Raw genomic sequence first — 18,364 nt, 5'->3', positions numbered from 1 at the left:
TATCACAGAAAATTGTCGCACGTGTGAGAGTATCCGCTTTTGCGAGGAAGGCGTAGGGCATGAAATTAGCCCAGCTGTCGTAAACTGCCCAACAGGGCACAACTGTCTCGTAGAGAGACGAGGGCCAGAGCGGCAAGTGGGAGAGAAGGAAGTAGGAAGGACGAAGAAGCCTGAGGGTAGGCAGAGAAGGAGAGAGGGTGACGGATAAGCGCAGCCTGGCGAGAAGTGAAGTGGAGGGAGCCGTGTGTGGTAGCATTAGGATCATCTATAATGTCAAGGACACAGCCTGGCCGGGTCTGCAGGAACAATGGCATCCTCGAAGAGGTGTAGCGCGCGTAGTCTAGGGGGCATATGTCGCGCATATTCTATAGAGCAGAGGTGGCGTACTAAGGGCTCCCAAACCGTCTTGAATCGCGTATCTCGCGCCTGCAACCTTGCTGTGAGTAGTTCCATCGCCAGGACCTGCCAAAGGCGCACAAACCAGGAGGCTATGGGTGGTGCCTCTGATCGCTTCCAGTATAGGGCAATGAGCTGTTTAGCTGCACCCAGCATTTGGAGCGTAAGGATCCAGTCGCTGCGGGTAAGTGCCTTGAGCGCAGTAGGATAGATGCCGAGGAGGATCGTGCTCACTTCCTCAGGCAGGGGGAACCCCAGCACCCCTTTGATGTGGCTAAGCACCTCCTTCCAGAAAACAGTCAGGGTCGGACACGTCCACCATATATGCACAAAGTCACCAGTCGCAGAGTCACATCTCCAGCACATCGGCGAAGTGGTGGGAAACATTTTGCTAAGGCGCAGGGGGGTGTAGTACCATTGCGTGAGCAGTTTGTAGGCGTTTTCCCTCTGCGGGATGCTGCGGTACACCTTGGGTATATCCCTCCACAGTCTGTTCCACTGGGGGGGGGGTCGATGTCGGTTCCCGTCGCCGATTGCCATTGTCTCTGATAGGGATGCGCGGGCGCCGACGTAGGGTGCTGCAGTATGTGGTATATTTGCGAAGTTAGCCTCCTCAGCCCCCCAAGGGAGCGTGCCAACTTCTCAAAGGGTGTAAATGCCCGGGTGGCCGCTTGATGCATGTCATCGCTCGCGGTCCAGTGGCGCAGCTGGGCATGCTGTAAGCTAGCCGTCTTTGGCACCCTAAATTCCTCCCTGCAGTCATTCCAGGTCTTGGGTGAGCCCCCAAGAAAAAGGTCTCCGACTACTCTGCAGTCCCCTTGTGTCCATTTGTCAAACGCCCGAGATTGATGGGCCGGGGGAAACTGCGGGTTCCCCGTTATCGGGGTGTGTGGGGATGGAAACGTGGTGAGACCTCTAGACACGGCTATGCTATCCCAGATGTCTAGGACCGTTCTTGTGGGGACCGCGAGGTATGCACTTCTGGAGCGTGCCGCCCGCGGTAGCCAGGGCAGATCCCATATGGTACGTCCCGTGACCGCTCGGTCCATATGGAACCAGTGTTTGTCGCTTTCACGTGCTCCCCACTCTACAACGAAGCGGAGATGTGCGGCCCAGTAATAGTGCACCAAGTTGGGACACGCCAGACCACCTCTGTCCCTCGGTTCCACGAGAACCTTCTGCGAAAATCGGGGGCGCTTTCCGCCCCAGATAAAGGACGTGAGCTCGCGTTGTAGGCTCCGAATGCAGTGGAGCGGGATAGGAGTGGGTAGGCACTGGAACAGATATAAAATTCTAGGGAGGATCGACATCTTGACCGCATTAAGGCGTCTCAGCCACGAAATCATCAGAGGCTTCCACTTCCGAAGGTCCTCTAACACCGCTTTGCGACACTCAGTCCAGTTCACCGAGGACCAGGAGTCTAGGTGGGGGGCGAGAGTAAGGCCCAGATACTTGATATGGCTTTCCGCCCATAGATAGGGCACGGCCTCCTTCAGGGGTGGAATATCCGCCGCAGGGACGGTAAGGTTGAGCGCCCAAGATTTAGTGTGATTTATTTTAAGGGCCGACGCTTGTTCAAATAGGCAAAGCACCTCGTGGACCGCTGGGAGGGATTCACGGGGGTGCGTAAGGGTGAGGATCAGGTCATCCGCGAATAGCGCCACCTTGTTGTCCCTCCCCCCATGGGCAATTCCATGTATTCTGGGGTCTCGTCTTATCAGTGCCGCAAGGGGTTCTACTGCGAGGGCAAACAGGAGCGGCGAAAGTGGACACCCCTGCCTCGGGCCTCTGTGTATCGTCAGCGGTGGCGTTAGTTGACCATTCACCCTGATTCTGGCCTGTGGTCCTAGGTACGGGGCCATGATACTCGCTATCATTTTGGGGCCTAGACCTAATTTCTGGAGGACCTCTCTTAGGAAGGCCCAGTCCACCCGGTCGAAGGCCTTCTCCGCATCGAGAGAGAGAAGGCAGGCCGGGATGTCCCAGTGCCGCACCTTGCCCACCAGGTGTGCCAGTCTGCGTACATTATCGGCCCCCTGCCGGCCCCGGATGAACCCCACCTGGTCCGGGTTCACCAGTCCCGGCATGTAAGGGTCAAGTCGCTTGGCCAGTATCTTGGTATAGATCTTCAGGTCAGTGTTTAGGAGGGCGATGGGGCGGTCGGAGGGACAGAGCGCAGGATCTTTCCCCGGCTTCGGTATCAACGCGATCTCCGCCATTCCCATATCAGGGGACGGACCAGATGTGTCCGAGAAAGAGTGGAACAGCCTCAGCAAATGAGGGCGAAGTTGTGCCTGGAAGATTCGGTAGAAGGTCAGTGGGAAGCCATCTGGCCCCGGGGTTTTCCCGGCGGGGAGGTCTTTAAGAGCCGCTGAGACCTCGTCCTCCAGGATGGGCTCCTCCAGCTCCCTCGCGCATGCCGGTGACAACGGAGTCCCCTCGTATTCAGCGAGGACAGCCGCTCGCGCCTCCACCGACGTGGAGTCGTTCGCGTACAGGGAGGTGTAGTAAGCTACAAAGGCATCCTGTTTGGCTCGTTCAGTGACGGCACTAGTACCATCCTGGCGTCGTATAGTAGCAATATGGGCTCTGACCGCTCTAGCCCTCAGTCGTCCCGCCAGCAGACGTCCCACCTTGTCTCCCCCCTCGTAGTATTTTTGTTTGAGCGCCAGTAGGGAGTGCTCCGCCTTGTTGGTGCGCAGGAGGCGAAGTTGACCCCTAAGGTTCGCCAACTTCCGTCTGGACGCCAGGGAAGGCCGGTCCTTGTCCAGCGCCTCCGCCCGCTTGATCTCGCCCGATAGGTCTGCCTCCAGCTTATAGGCCGCCCTGCTTCTCGCTATCGCCAGGGAGGTAAGGTGTCCCCGTATGGTGGCCTTAAAGGCATCCCACACTACCGGGAACTGTGTTTCCGAGATATCGTTGATAGCGAAGTACGAGTCTATGGCTTCTCGGATGCTATTGACATCCTCCGGGTCTCGAAGGACGCTCGTTGGTAGGGTCCACCTGCGCTCCCGGGGGGTGTGCGCCAGTGGGTCTTGGAGAGTCAGTTCGACGTGTGCATGGTCCGACAGCGAGATGTCCGATATAGCAACCTTCAGCGTGTCCCGCATCAGGTCTAGAGAGATAAAAAAGTGGTCGATGCGCGAGTAGGTGCGGTGGGAGTGCGAGTAAAAGGTATAGTCGCGTATCCCGGGGTTGTGATATCTCCACGCATCGACGAGACCTAGGTCCGTAATCTGCTCCCTTAGCATGGCTGACATCGCGCCCGTGCCGCTAAACGCATTGTCCCCGCGGTCAATGTCCGGGTCCCATACTAGGTTAAAGTCCCCGCCTAGTATTGTGCGCGGTTCGCTGTTCCGAAAATGTTCCCGCAGGAGCGACTGGAGATATTTATCTTGCGACTGGTTGGGTGCATATACATTGCCTAGCATGAACTGCATCCCTCCCACCTGTACCGTGGCCCGAAGGAAGCGTCCGTCGCCACTCTTGTAGGGTTTGGTGGATCCCTGCCTAAAGACAGCCCTGCACAGTATCGCCACCCCCGCTGTTTTAGTGTCAGCCGAGGCCCAGAATTGTGTGGGGTACCTGGGGTGCGCCATGCGTCTAGTGTCCCCCCGCAAAAGATGCGTCTCTTGGAGGAAGACAATGTCAGGGGAGTGATGGAGCATGTAGCGCCATACCTGATTACGCTTGTTGGGGGAATTAAGGCCTCTGACATTAAGCGTCAGGACTTGTAGGGGTTTAGGAACCTTCACCGCCATGGCACTAAGGGGATTAGAGCCGCCCCGTCACCCAGCATTTCCCACCCCGTGGAGCGGAGGGGATCAGCCCTCCCATCCCATCGCAGCTGCACAGGCATCCCTGAAAGTCTCCGAATCACCACTCTGAACCAGGAGAGAAGAGGTCTAGTACCGAGAAGGCTCAGAGGAGAAGTAGGAAAAATAGTACAAGTAGGAGAAGAAAGGGCACATAGAGGGTACATAACCACAACAGGCCAACGTGGCTGTAGAATAGTGTCCCAGGTTCCGGGCATCCTCTACCCAAGGGTTTGGATGGACTCAGGAATGTCACTTCCTAAGGGACAGTAAGGGGGGTGTTCTGTTAAAAAGGTGGGTCTCAGTTGCCCCGAGGCCCGTCTGCCCCGGGCGGATTCGGGGGGTCGCTACCACAGGTGTAGCGCAAAGGCAGTCGTATCACATCGATCGGCTCTGAGGCGTCCAGTCCCAACGTCGAGGGGAGCACTTCCGGACTGCGGGTCCACCTGGACCAATCCTCGCTATCCTCTCCATGAGAGCAGCCACTCCCCAGGCCGTTCCCCCGCAGTCCCCGCTCCCGCCAGAAACTCAATGAGGCCTCCATCAGTGTCAAGTCGTCCTCACTTCGTGGGGAGGCAGGTTCAGTTCAGGGAGCGCTCTCCGCCTGTGGTGTTTGGGAGTGCAGTCACATAGGGGCGCCGTAGTGGGGGGTTCGACTTATCGTCGTTCGGGGAGCGCCGAGCCATGACAAGTGAGCAGTACAACCTCAGGAGGTGGGGCGGAGTGTTCCCCGCAGGCCATTGAGTATCAAACATCGAGGGTCAGTCCTCCGCAGGCTACGGGGTGCGGGGCTTCGTAGGTCGCCCCTCGCGGTCATCCTCGAGGGAGCGAATGTGTTCTATGATATCTCGCTTGGCCTGTGACGTGGAGCAGGCATCCACTGGGGGTGTTCGGCGACGGCGGGTCACCGTGGTCCAGTCCGGTCGGGCCGGGGTTCTGTCTTGGCGCTGGAGGGGCTGCGCTCCGGGGAGTCCGGGAGTCCAATCAGCTGCGCGGCCTCGCGGTAGGAGCGGATGGTCCTGCGCTTGTCCTCCCAGCAAAAGATGAGAGCGAAGGGATGACCCCACTGGTAGGGTATGTCGAGGGCCCGCAGCTTCTCCGTCACCGGGCGGAAGACCTTCCTTCTGTGCAGCGTGTTGGGGGCCAAGTCTTGGAAGATTTGGATCTTGTGCCCTCCATAGCGTAGGTCCTGCTTGTCTCTCACCGCTTTCAGTATGGCCTCTTTCTCCGTGAAGTAGTGCACTCGGGTTATAATGTCCGGGAGGAGGACCGACCGACCTCCCGCACCGAAGATCCGATGGGCACGGTCCAGGAGTGGTGGGGGGGGGGGCGTCTTCATTTCCCCACACCTCATGTAGAAGTAGGGCCACGTAGGCCATGGAGTCCGTTCCTTCTTCCCCGAGTGGCACGCCCCGGATACGGAGGTTGTTGCGGCGTCCCCTATTTTCTAGGTCCTCTTGCTTGATCTGGAGCTCGATGTTTTGCTCCTCCAGGGCTGCGACTCTCTGCCACAGCTGCTCCACATCTTCCTTGCGTGTATCGACGGTTTTCTCGAGCCCGTCAACCCTGTCTCCCAGCTCGGTCCCTTCCTTGAGCAGCTCCTTGTCGCATGAGTGCACTTCCGACCTCAGGGACCCTATCTCCGATTTTAGGTCCGCCATGAAGGATGACATGAAGGCCTGGGTCACCGGGGGGGGGGAGGAGGAAGGAGGCGGCGGCGTCTCTTCCGTCGGCGCCGATGCACCCGTTTTGCCCCACATGGCAACCACCGATGTGTCCTTGGACGCTGCCGTCGAGTCCGCCCTACCCCCTCTGCCGCGCGTCATGCTCAGACCGGGGCGCAGCGTCCAGCCACCCGGAGCGTCTCAATGGGTGCAAGTCTTCGGTGGCGCCGCAGTAGCTTGGGGACGGTCTCGTAGGCCACCAGCAGTCTCCTCCCCTCTCGTGTTCCTACTCAGATGCAGGCCCACTGCACCCAGGGGGTAGGTCGGGGCCCGTGGCTCCAGAGGGCCACACAGCAGCTCCCACGCGTGAGAGGGTCACAAATTCACACTCCTCTGGCACTCTCAGCAGGCCTCCCAGGCATCCAGCCCCGCCCCGGTCATGGGCCGCAGTCGCTGTTCGCCACGTTCGCTGTTCACTCCCTCCGTCGTGCCCCCAATGGGGGAGTATGCCCACCTGCAGCCTCGGGCGGATCTGCCTGCCCACCACGCCCGATGCGGCCCGGTGCCCCGCGATGTGCCGCGGCTTAGCCTGGGGCACCTCGGCGGCCTCCCGTCGCCCAGTCTGTACGATGTCCCAGGGTGTGCTGGGAGGGATCGGCCGGGCAGGGTTGTCCACAGGTTGATGATGGTCAATCCGCTGGGTGGCAGCCTGGAGGTGGGAACAGTGCATAGGTCTCTGCAAGCACAAGGCCAGGGGTTCCTCTTCCCGTGTTTGGGACTTGCGAAGGTCTTTGGCGCTCACCCTAAAGCGGTGGCCGCGAGGCACAGGGCAGTCTCCCAATGTTTAGTTGCCTGCAGGTGTGGACTACAGGGCCTCTCACTTCGCGTTGTGGATGCAGGGGTGGCACTCACTGTAGGAGATGGGAGCGAGGCGCGGGGCAGTCCCTCAGTGCTTAAACAGAAAGGGGCCGATCAAGGAGCTTCTCTCCCAGTGCAGGATGGGGCGGGGGGCGGCTGAAACGATGCGCCTGGGTAAATCAGTTGCAGCACCGGAGACCATCGCGGACCCTAGAGGTCGCCGCCATCGTGGGGTCAGGCAAGCCGGACCGACTCCGGCTTGCAGCGGGGAGCCTCTACAGGGATTCTCACCTCCTGGACAAGTTGAGGCGTCGGATGGGTGGTTCTCCCCTCCTCGCTGTTGTGCAAGAGGCGCCCGCCGGTGTAGGAGCCTGTGTAGGAGAGTAGGGTCTGCAATCCTATGATCACCCAGATTTTTGCTTTTTGCTTCACTGGTTTACGACTTTCCCTGGCTGTGGGCCTGCTAATCAGACCCACAGCCTAGCTGTTCTCTCTACTCCAAATTGTACCCAGGTACTGAATTGGCACTGGGCCCTCTCCAAGTCCCTGTTCCCAGGGCTGAGGTGCACCCAGAAGTCTCCCAGGGGCTGCAGCATGTATTATGCCACCCCTGGGCTGACTAACTAAATCAGACACAACTTGCTGCTTGACAGCTGGGGCAAAGTGGTGTACTCACCCTCTGCTGTAGATATAGTATTCCTATATCTAAACCTAAATGGACACCCAGATCTCCTATCAGTCACTCCTATGGCAGGCCTTGATAATCCTGAAGGCAGAGCGCTTGGAATCGTGTGAGATAGTGCTCTGGCATGAGCTGAGCCTGTCTGCGGCTTTCGGGATCCATCCCTTAGCCGTTTCCATGATATCGCATACCATATACTCTTAAGTGCATTATAATCCTCGCGGTTATATGCCAACTCTGGTATCGCTTTATCAAAACATGTCGAGTAAGGTGTCATACGAATTGGAATACTAACCCCTCGCCAATTCTGGCGACGGGGTTAGCATTCCACCCTTCTAGAGGGACACGACATGTATGTAACCTGTAACCCCGGTTAAAGTCAGACAGAGCCTTAGCTCCACAAAATGGATGCTGCCACCGAGACACAAGTCTGCCCTCCTGCTGCTGGGAGTCCTCCCAGCCCAGGAGGCAAGGACAAAGGGTTTCCTGCCAGGGGCGGTGCCAGCACCGTCCCAGACAGGATTTTGTGTATCCTAGGTAGGCAGGGCTTTAGAGGAAGGTGACTGCAAGTGGCACCCCGGTGCTCACTGTGCATAGGCTGGCTTGAACCAGTTCCAGGGGCACTCCAGCCCCTGATCTGGGGAAAGCCCGCCAAAGGAGAGGGGTGTAACCACCCCCCTCCTAGTCCCACCCATAGGGCAGGACTTAGTCGCGTGCCAGACCCCTTTTTCAGGATAAAGGTAGGAACTGGCCCCCTTCCAAATTAGATCATCTTTGAATCCTGAACCAACTTTCCACGAAAGGACCTCAAGACTCTTCTCAAGATTTCTCCCTTGTGACTAAGGAGTAGTCACCCTGCAGCAGCAGGCACCAACCAAGTATCGCGGTTTGTTGCCAGTCTCTCCTCCGGATCAAGACTGCTCCAGCACGACGAGAACCGGCTTCCCTGGCACCTCTGACCTCAACCTACATCATCAGCCCAGCTGTGATCCGTGGGTGCGACGAGACCTCGAGGGACCGGCCATCTTCAGAACTGCACGACGCTTGTCCAGCACGACCACCGAGTGACCCTCGACTGAGTGCTTTGGGGTAAGAGAAGCCCTGACCCTGAGCAGCTTCAGCACCGAAGTTCAGCCCCCCTGCATCCACGAGATCTGCGTGGGGCCCTTCTGCTTTTTGCTGCTCACCGCGTTGTCCAGGTCACTTGCCCGTTGGCTAGTGACCCTCTGACGACGAACTCTAACGACAAACACCGCTGGTCTGGTTGCTCCAGACTGGCCCTTGCTTCCCTCCTTCAGAGAAGTACCCTGGACCCTCCTGGTCCACTCAAGACGCCATTTTAGGTCCACCGCGTGGGCCTTGCATTTGCCAAGACTTGTTGCCCCAATCCTGGGTCCAGCGACGTCGACAGCAAGTACCTTCGTGGGACAGCTCGCACCTCCATCCTGGTCGCCGACAACGCCTCCTGGTCCGAGAGACTGCAGAGCCCAGCAGCGCCCACTCACCTGGCTGAGGTGACTTCGTCCGGTGCCATCCTGGTGCCCACCTAAATCACTGGCTAGTGATTAAGAACTTGGTCCCCTCTGCTTACAGGTTTCTTCTTCCCTGATCCAGGCTTGGATCACCACGAACTTCTTCACTGGCCGCCTGCCAGCAACTTCTTTCTTCAGGCTCCTGGATCTTCAACGGGGGTTTCCGACGCAACTTGAACCCTATGCAGCCGCAGCCCCTGGGCTAGGTAAACTGAGTACTCCGGTGCTCCAGCATAGTCCAACACCCTAAGTGTTCGGCTCCACCCTTGTTTTCGACCCACCTAGTCGGGTTCGCCCGAGAACAGTAACTTTGCAAGTGCTAGTATCCATAGACTTGTTCCCGCATTACGCGTGAGAGTTCCCACTCTGCACACGGCGTCCCTAGGCCTCCTGCTTCTAATCTAAGGGTTCAGCATTGTAGGCCTAGCGTTTCTACAGTCTAGAAAAGTATTACTTACCTGCTAGTAACTTCGCATTCCACTTCTTGTGTATATGGTTTTTCGTGCCCCTCAGGCATTTGTTTAAATTGTGCGACTTTCAGTAATTCTTTAAGAGTTTTGTTGTGTGCTTAGCTCCCTGTCTCATAAAGAGCCAGGGTAGTCTTGTTATAAATAAATATACTTTATTTTTGATAACAACTTGTGTGGTGTCCTTTCACTTGGTGTTCAAGGGGTAATGTGATGGTAAAACAGCTGGTTTAACACGCCCTCTAGAGTCTTAGCCTTAGACTGCTCGTATCCATGCTACTAGGATAGCTGGTCTATCAGGTTGATTTACAACCAATCATCAATAAGGGTTGTCTGGACTGATACATAGTGATCACTAGAATAGTGAGCACTGCATATCAGGCCAACTTCCCACATTGGTGAGCAGCAGTTGGGATTTGAGCTTGCTGTTGTTTTACCACACATATCCTAAGAATATCATTTGAAAGATCACATAAGTACTAAGGTACATATAACTTAGCTTAGAATACTCTGAGTTCTACTGAACCAGCTGTTGTAGCTCCTAGGGCCTAGCACACCCTAAACTACAACTCTAGCAAGGGATCAGTAGGTAAACATATAGTGTAGGTAAGTGCACCACTTACACCTCACTAGAAAAGCATGTCTACCCATGGAGAGTCTACTGAGACTCCCCTTGTGGATCTTGACCCTCCACAGGTCAAGTCAAGATATGCAGCTCTCAGTTTCCAGGAGATGAGACAAGTGTGTACCTCCAGGAAACTGAAACAGGGGTCTAACCCCACCATTCCCTTTCTAATAGGTCTCTTCGAGACATATGATGCGAGAAAGATTTCTCAGTTAGATGGGAATATGCCAGCCCTAGAGGGTACCATTGGAGATCCAGACCTCCTTAACACTGAAGACAGAGTTGAGGAGGGGGATCAAGATGACCTCTCTGGGGATGAGGCAGACAAGAGGTCTGAGTTAGTCAGCAGACTTACTAGGGCCAACTTAGACCGACTTAGGGAAGGATCTGGGGGACCCCCAGTACTGACCCTAATGAGGCCTAACCTTGGAGTTAGGAGAGATAGATCTCTTTCTAGGGACTCCAATAGATCTCTGCACTCTAATGCCTCTTCCCAGAGGAGAAGGAACTCTCCCCAGAGGAGATTAACTTCCCCTCAGAGAATAGAGCATGAAGCAAGGATGAGACAGGTTAATCTGAGGATTGAAAGGGAAGAACTTGCCCTGGCCAAAGAGAAGCTTGCCTTTGCTAGGGAGCAGCAGATGAGTGGGGTAGTACCCACTGGTGGCAGCAATCTCCCAAGAGATAGAGAGAAGGGTTTAGATACTAAACACCTGACAAAGATAGTGCCCCCCTTTAAACAAGGGGATGACATCCAGAAATGGATGGCTGCTTTGGAGAGGGCCTGCACTGTGCAGGGCATTCCCCAGAGTCAGTGGGCAGCTATACTGTGGCTCTCCTTTGATGGCAAAGGTAGAGATAAGCTCCTCACTACAAGAGTGGAGGATGCTAACAATTACCAGGTCCTGAAGAATACACTGGTTGATGGGTTTGGTTTAACCACTGAGCAGTACAGGTTGCTGTTCAGAGACACCCAGAAAACTCAGTCTCAGGACTGGTCTGACTTTGTGGATTGTGCCACTAAGGCTTTGGAGGGCTGGTTGCTGGGTAGCAACGTTACTGATTACACAGGATTGTATAATCTTATGATGAGAGAACAGATTTTAAATAATTGTCAGAACCAGTTGTTGCACCAGCACCTTGTTGATTCAGATCTGACCTCTCCCCAAGAATTGGGAAAGAAGGCAGACAAATGGGTCAGAACAAGGATCAAGCAGAACCAGAACCAGAACCAGGGTGGTCAGAAGAAAGCAGACCAGAAGGGTAATGCCAAGAGTGAACAAAATGACCAGAAGTCTTCAACAGGTCCCCAACAAACCAAAGAGGGTGGGGGTCAGGCTTCACAGCAGAAAAAGAAGACTCAAGAAGGCCAGTCAAAAAGGTGGTGCCAGTACTGTAAAAGTAAGTCTCACTGGTTTAGTGAGTGCACCAAAAGAGGAGGGCAAACTCCTACCACTACAGCCCCTAAGGCAACTGCACCCCCTAGTACAGTCAGTAGTGGTAGTGCACCTCCCAAGGGAATAGTTGGGTTAACCTTGGGAACTGAGGGGTCTGACAACTTAGTTGGCACACTCACTCAGGCTGTCCTTGTCTGTACAGGGGATATGGATATGTCCCCTGATGTAAGTCCCAATACTTTGGGCAAATACAGGCAGACACCTTTGATAAATGGCAAAATGGCTCAGGCCTATAGGGACACTTGTGCCAGTGTCACCATGGTGACACCTAACTTTGTGGACCCTGGACAGATCATGCCAGGTACAGATTTCCTGGTGACCAATGCCAGCAACGTCACTACCAGTCATAGTATGGCGATTGTTGCTTTCTCCTGGGGAGGGGTAAGTGGCCAAAAGAAGGTTGTGGTTAGTTCAGACCTCCCAGTGGATTGTTTGTTGGGCAATGATTTGGAGTCATCACTATGGTCAGAAGTGGAGCAGAGGACTCACATGGAAATGTTAGGCTTGCCAGCACATGTGCTTGCTGTGACTAGGTCACAGGCCAGAAGATGCCCCACTGAACAGGTGCTGGATTCTGGAAGAATAGACCAGACACCTTCCAAGAAGAAGAGCAGTAGGGTTAAGGCATTGCCTTCCCCCTTGCCCCAGGTTGAGGATCAAGTCTCTGAGGAGGCTGATCTGAGAGAGCTGAGGGAAACTGAGCCTAAAGAGCTTGAACTTGATCAAGGTGAGTTTCTGGGCTCAGGGGGACCCTCCAGAGAAGACCTGGGGAAGGCACAGTTAGACTGCCCTTCCATTGAACCCCTCAGACAGCAGGCTGCTGCTGAGGCTGCAGGGAATGCCACAGGTGCCCATAGGGTATACTGGGAAGATGGACTCCTATACTCTGAGGCAAGAGACCCCAAGCCTGGTGCAACCAGGAGGCTGGTCATCCCCTTGTCTCAGAGGGGTTTCCTTCTCACCTTGGCCCATGAGATTCCCCTTGCAGGTCACTTAGGCCAGACAAAGACTTGGGACAGGCTTGTCTCACACTTTCACTGGCCTCACATGAGTGAGATCACCAAGGAGTTTTGTCGCTCCTGTGTCACTTGCCAAGCCAGTGGTAAGTCAGGTGGCACAACAAAGGCCCCCCTCATACCACTACCTGTGGTGGGGGTTCCCTTTGAAAGAGTGGGGATTGACATTGTTGGTCCAATGGAACCCCAGACAGCATCAGGGCACAAGTTTATACTGGTGGTGGTGGACCATGCCACCAGGTATCCTGAAGCTATTCCACTTAGGACCACTACAGCACCTGTAGTGGCAAGGGCCCTAGTTGGAGTGTTCTCCAGAGTGGGCTTCCCTAAGGAGGTTGTTTCTGACAGAGGTGCAAACTTCATGTCAGGATATCTGACTGCAATGTGGAAGGAATGTGGTGTCAACTACACGTTCACCACACCCTATCATCCACAGTGCAATGGGCTTGTTGAGAGATTCAACAGGACCCTCAAAGGGATGATTCATGGACTACCTGAAAAGCTCAGGCGTAGATGGGATGTCCTGATACCCTGCCTCTTGTTTGCTTACAGAGAGGTCCCACAGAAGGGGGTTGGCTACAGCCCTTTTGAACTTCTGTATGGGCATCCTGTAAGAGGACCCCTGTGTTTGGTGAAGGAAGGATGGGAGAGACCTCTCAAAAAGCCTGCAACCAACATAGTGGACTATGTACTTGGTCTCCGCTCCAGGATGGCTGAATACATGGAGAAGGCAACTAAAAACCTTGAGGCCAGCCAAGAACTCCAAAAAGCTTGGCATGACCAGAAGGCTGTCCTGACTGTATACCAGCCTGGACAGAAGGTGTGGGTGCTGGAGCCAGTGGCCCCAGCAGCACTCAAAGACAAATGGTCTGGGCCCCACACCATCATTGAGCAAAAGGGAGAGGTCACCTACCTGGTGGACCTTGGAACCCCCAGGAGTTCCCTCAGGGTGCTCCATGTGAACAGGCTCAAGGCATATGTCGACAGGAAGGACATGAGCTTGCTCATGGCCACAGATGAGGGACAGGAGGAAGAGAGTGACCCTCTCCCAGACCTGCTCACTCAGAATCCTGATGATGGATCAGTAGATGGTGTTGTCTTTTGTGGCAGCCTCTCTGAACATCAGCAACAGGATTGTAGACAAGTTCTGCAATCCTTCAGACATATGTTCTCTCTGACACCCAGTCAAACTGATTGGTGTACCCATGAAGTGGACACTGGAGACAGTCTGCCTGTCAAGAGTAAAATCTACAGACAGCCTGATCATGTCAGAGACTGCATCAAGACAGAAGTGCAGAAAATGTTGGAGCTGGGAGTCATTTAGCCCTCAGATAGCCCTTGGGCTAGCCCAGTAGTTCTAGTGCCAAAGCCTCACACCCAGGGTGGTAAGAAAGAGATGAGGTTTTGCGTAGACTACAGAGGACTCAATGCAGTCACTAAGACTGATGCCCACCCAATACCAAGAGCAGATGAACTTATAGATAGATTGGCTTCTGCCAACTACTTAAGTACATTTGATCTGACAGCTGGGTATTGGCAAATCATGTTAGCTGAGGAGGCCAAGCCCAAGACAGCATTTTCTACCCCTGGTGGGCATTATCAATTTGTGGTAATGCCCTTTGGTTTGAAAAATGCACCTGCCACCTTCCAAAGGCTGGTGAATCAAGTTCTCACTGGGTTGGATGACTTCTGTGCAGCATATCTTGATGATATAGCTGTCTTTAGTTCCACCTGGGAGGATTACCTGGTCTACCTGAGGAAAGTGTTAGAGGCACTGCAAAAGGCAGGTCTCACTATCAAGGCCACTAAGTGCTAGATAGGGCAGACACAGGTTGTATACCTGGGCCACCTGGTAGGTGGAGGCCAGGTTCAACCCTTGGAGAGCAAGATACAGGCCATCAAGGACTGGGCTCCTCCAACCACCCAGACTCAGGTTCGAGCTTTCTTGGGCCTGACTGGGTACTATAGGAAATTTGTCAAGAATTATGGGTCCATTGTGACTCCACTTAATGACCTGACAAGTAAAAAGATGCCAAAGAAAGTTCAGTGGACAGCAAGCTGTCAGAAAGCATTCAATGACCTAAAGCAGGCCATGTGCACAGCACCTATCCTAAAGAGTCCAGATTACTCCAAGACCTTCATTGTCCAAACAGATGCTTCTGAGTTGGGTGTGGGAGCTGTTCTATCTCAGCTGAATTTTGATGGTAACGACCAGCCTATTGCTTTTATTAGCAGAAGGCTGACCCCCAGAGAGAAAAATTGGTCAGCTATTGAGAGGGAGGCCTTTGCTGTGGTGTGGGCCCTGAAAAAGTTGAGGTCATACTTGTTTGGCACTCACTTTAAGATTCAGACCGACCACAAGCCCCTCTTATGGCTAAATCAGATGAAGGGTGAAAACCCCAAACTACTTAGGTGGTCCATTTCCCTACAGGGGATGGATTTTACAGTGGAGCATAGACCTGGTACTGATCATGGCAATGCTGATGGGCTCTCCAGGTATTTCCACTTAGAGCAAGAAGACTCACCTGGTCAAGGTTAGCTTATTGTCCCAAAGTTTTGGGGGGGTCATGTAGGAGAGTAGGGTCTGCAATCCTATGATCACCCAGATTTTTGCTTTTTGCTTCACTGGTTTACGACTTTCCCTGGCTGTGGGCCTGCTAATCAGACCCACAGCCTAGCTGTTCTCTCTACTCCAAATTGTACCCAGGTACTGAATTGGCACTGGGCCCTCTCCAAGTCCCTGTACCCAGGGCTGAGGTGCACCCAGAAGTCTCCCAGGGGCTGCAGCATGTATTATGCCACCCCTGGGCTGACTAACTAAATCAGACACAACTGGCTGCTTGACAGCTGGGGCAAAGTGGTGTACTCACCCTCTGCTGTAGATATAGTATTCCTATATCTAAACCTAAATGGACACACAGATCTCCTATCAGTCACTCCTATGGCAGGCCTTGACAATCCTGAAGGCAGAGTGCTTGGAATCGTGTGAGATAGTGCTCTGGCATGAGCTGAGCCTGTCTGCGGCTTTCGGGATCCATCCCTTAGCCGTTTCCATGATATCGCATACCATATACTCTTAAGTGCATTATAATCCTCGCGGTTATATGCCAACTCTGGTATCGCTTTATCAAAACATGTCGAGTAAGGTGTCATACGAATTGGAATACTAACCCCTCGCCAATTCTGGCGACGGGGTTAGCATTCCACCCTTCTAGAGGGACACGACATGTATGTAACCTGTAACCCCGGTTAAAGTCAGACAGAGCCTTAGCTCCACAAAATGGATGCTGCCACCGAGATACAAGTCTGCCCTCCTGCTGCTGGGAGTCCTCCCAGCCCAGGAGGCAAGGACAAAGGGTTTCCTGCCAGGGGCGGTGCCAGCACCGTCCCAGACAGGATTTTGTGTATCCTAGGTAGGCAGGGCTTTAGAGGAAGGTGACTGCAAGTGGCACCCCGGTGCTCACTGTGCATAGGCCGGCTTGAACCAGTTCCAGGGGCACTCCAGCCACTGATCTGGGGAAAGCCCGCCAAAGGAGAGGGGTGTAACCACCCCCCTCCTAGTCCCACCCATAGGGCAGGACTTAGTCGCGTGCCAGCCCCCTTTTTCAGGATAAAGGTAGGAACTGGCCCCCTTCCAAATTAGATCATCTTTGAATCCTGAACCAACTTTCCACGAAAGGACCTCAAGACTCTTCTCAAGATTTCTCCCTTGTGACTAAGGAGTAGTCACCCTGCAGCAGCAGGCACCAACCAAGTATTGCGGTTTGTTGCCAGTCTCTCCTCCGGATCAAGACTGCTCCAGCACGACGAGAACCGGCTTCCCTGGCACCTCTGACCTCAACCTACATCATCAGCCCAGCTGTGATCCGTGGGTGCGACGAGACCTCGAGGGACCGGCCATCTTCAGAACTGCACGACGCTTGTCCAGCACGACCACCGAGTGACCCTCGACTGAGTACTTTGGGGTAAGAGAAGCCCCGACCCTGAGCAGCTCCAGCACCGAAGTTCAGCCCCCCTGCATCCACGAGATCTGCGTGGGGCCCTTCTGCTTTTTGCTGCTCACCGCGTTGTCCAGGTCACTTGCCCGTTGGCTAGTGACCCTCTGACGACGAACTCTAACGACAAACACCGCTGGTCTGGTTGCTCCAGACTGGCCCTTGCTTCCCTCCTTCAGAGAAGTACCCTGGACCCTCCTGGTCCACTCAAGACGCCATTTTAGGTCCACCGCGTGGGCCTTGCATTTGCCAAGACTTGTTGCCCCAATCCTGGGTCCAGCGACGTCGACAGCAAGTACCTTCGTGGGACAGCTCGCACCTCCATCCTGGTCGCCGACAACGCCTCCTGGTCCGAGAGACTGCAGAGCCCAGCAGCGCCCACTCACCTGGCTGAGGTGACTTCGTCCGGTGCCATCCTGGTGCCCACCTAAATCACTGGCTAGTGATTCAGAACTTGGTCCCCTCTGCTTACAGGTTTCTTCTTCCCTGATCCAGGCTTGGATCACCACGAACTTCTTCACTGGCCGCCTGCCAGCAACTTCTTTCTTCAGGCTCCTGGATCTTCAACGAGGGTTTCCGACGCAACTTGAACCCTATGCAGCCGCAGCCCCTGGGCTAGGTAAACTGAGTACTCCGGTGATCCAGCATAGTCCAACACCCTAAGTGTTCGGATCCACCCTTGTTTTCGACCCACCTAGTCGGGTTCGCCCGAGAACAGTAACTTTGCAAGTGCTAGTATCCATAGACTTGTTCCCGCATTACGCGTGAGAGTTCCCACTCAGCACACGGCGTCCCTAGGCCTCCTGCTTCTAATCTAAGGGTTCAGCATTGTAGGCCTAGCGTTTCTACAGTCTAGAAAAGTATTACTTACCTGCTAGTAACTTCGCATTCCACTTCTTGTGTATATGGTTTTTCGTGCCCCTCAGGCATTTGTGTAAATTGTGCGACTTTCAGTAATTCTTTAAGAGTTTTGTTGTGTGCTTAGCTCCCTGTCTCATAAAGAGCCAGGGTAGTCTTGTTATAAATAAATATACTTTATTTTTGATAACAACTTGTGTGGTGTCCTTTCACTTGGTGTTCTAGGGGTAATGTGATGGTAAAACAGCTGGCTTAACACGCCCTCTAGAGTCTTAGCCTTAGACTGCTCGTATCCATGCTACTAGGATAGCTGGTCTATCAGGTTGACTTACAACCAATCAATAAGGGTTGTCTGGACTGATACATAGTGATCACTAGAATAGTGAGCACTGCATATCAGGCCAACTTCTCACAGCCTGAATGCAGCTCTCGGAGTCAGGCCAGGTCACGGCGAGTGGGCGGCGCCATTTTGGGTCCCGGAGAATGCCTGGGCGCGCTCCGCAAGAGTCCGGAGGAGTGCTGGTATGCAGACAACCACGGGCCCCAAACTAGGAATCGCTTGGAGCGAGGCAGCCCAGTCCACGATTTCACCTCCTGGTTTCTCACGCCAGGACCGCCCCTCCAGTGGTCGCCGACGTCTCTGTCAGTCCACCGCATCCAGTGCGGCCTAACGCTTCGTGGGGAGCCGCGGTCTGGCCCCGTGTGCCTGGTCGTCCTGCCTCGACTTCCGGTCCGGCCGCTCCTCCCGCCGGGGGGCTCCGGAGCATCTCCCGGTCGCTCGGATGATGCAGGGCTCACCAGCCCTCAAGCGCTGTCGTCGGAATCCCTGTGCTGTATCTTGGCACCGTCGTCGAGCCGCAGGGCGCCTTCCTGCAGGTTTCATCCAGGGTTTTGTCTTTGCCCGCCCGGGAGAAGACAAGATGGCGGCCCGGGGAAAGTTGCGCCCGGAGCCCTGCAGGGTCTTCAAACCAGCTCTCAGGTCTGTTGCAAACCCACCAG

The 18,364-nt window shown here is 54.6% G+C and overlaps 1 protein-coding gene across 6 annotated transcripts in view; it reads right to left on the bottom strand.

Annotated features, from left to right (window-relative positions):
- The window catches only part of SGK2 (serum/glucocorticoid regulated kinase 2), a 448,429-nt gene that overhangs the window by 137,126 nt on the left and 292,939 nt on the right, over positions 1–18,364 (bottom strand). The gene's annotated exons all lie outside the window — the stretch shown is intronic.

This window comes from Lissotriton helveticus, chromosome 7 (genome assembly GCF_964261635.1).
Source record: "Lissotriton helveticus chromosome 7, aLisHel1.1, whole genome shotgun sequence".
Taxonomy (NCBI): domain Eukaryota; kingdom Metazoa; phylum Chordata; class Amphibia; order Caudata; family Salamandridae; genus Lissotriton; species Lissotriton helveticus.
Note: the sequence above shows the minus strand (reverse complement) of the source record. Positions and strands in the feature narration are given on the sequence as shown.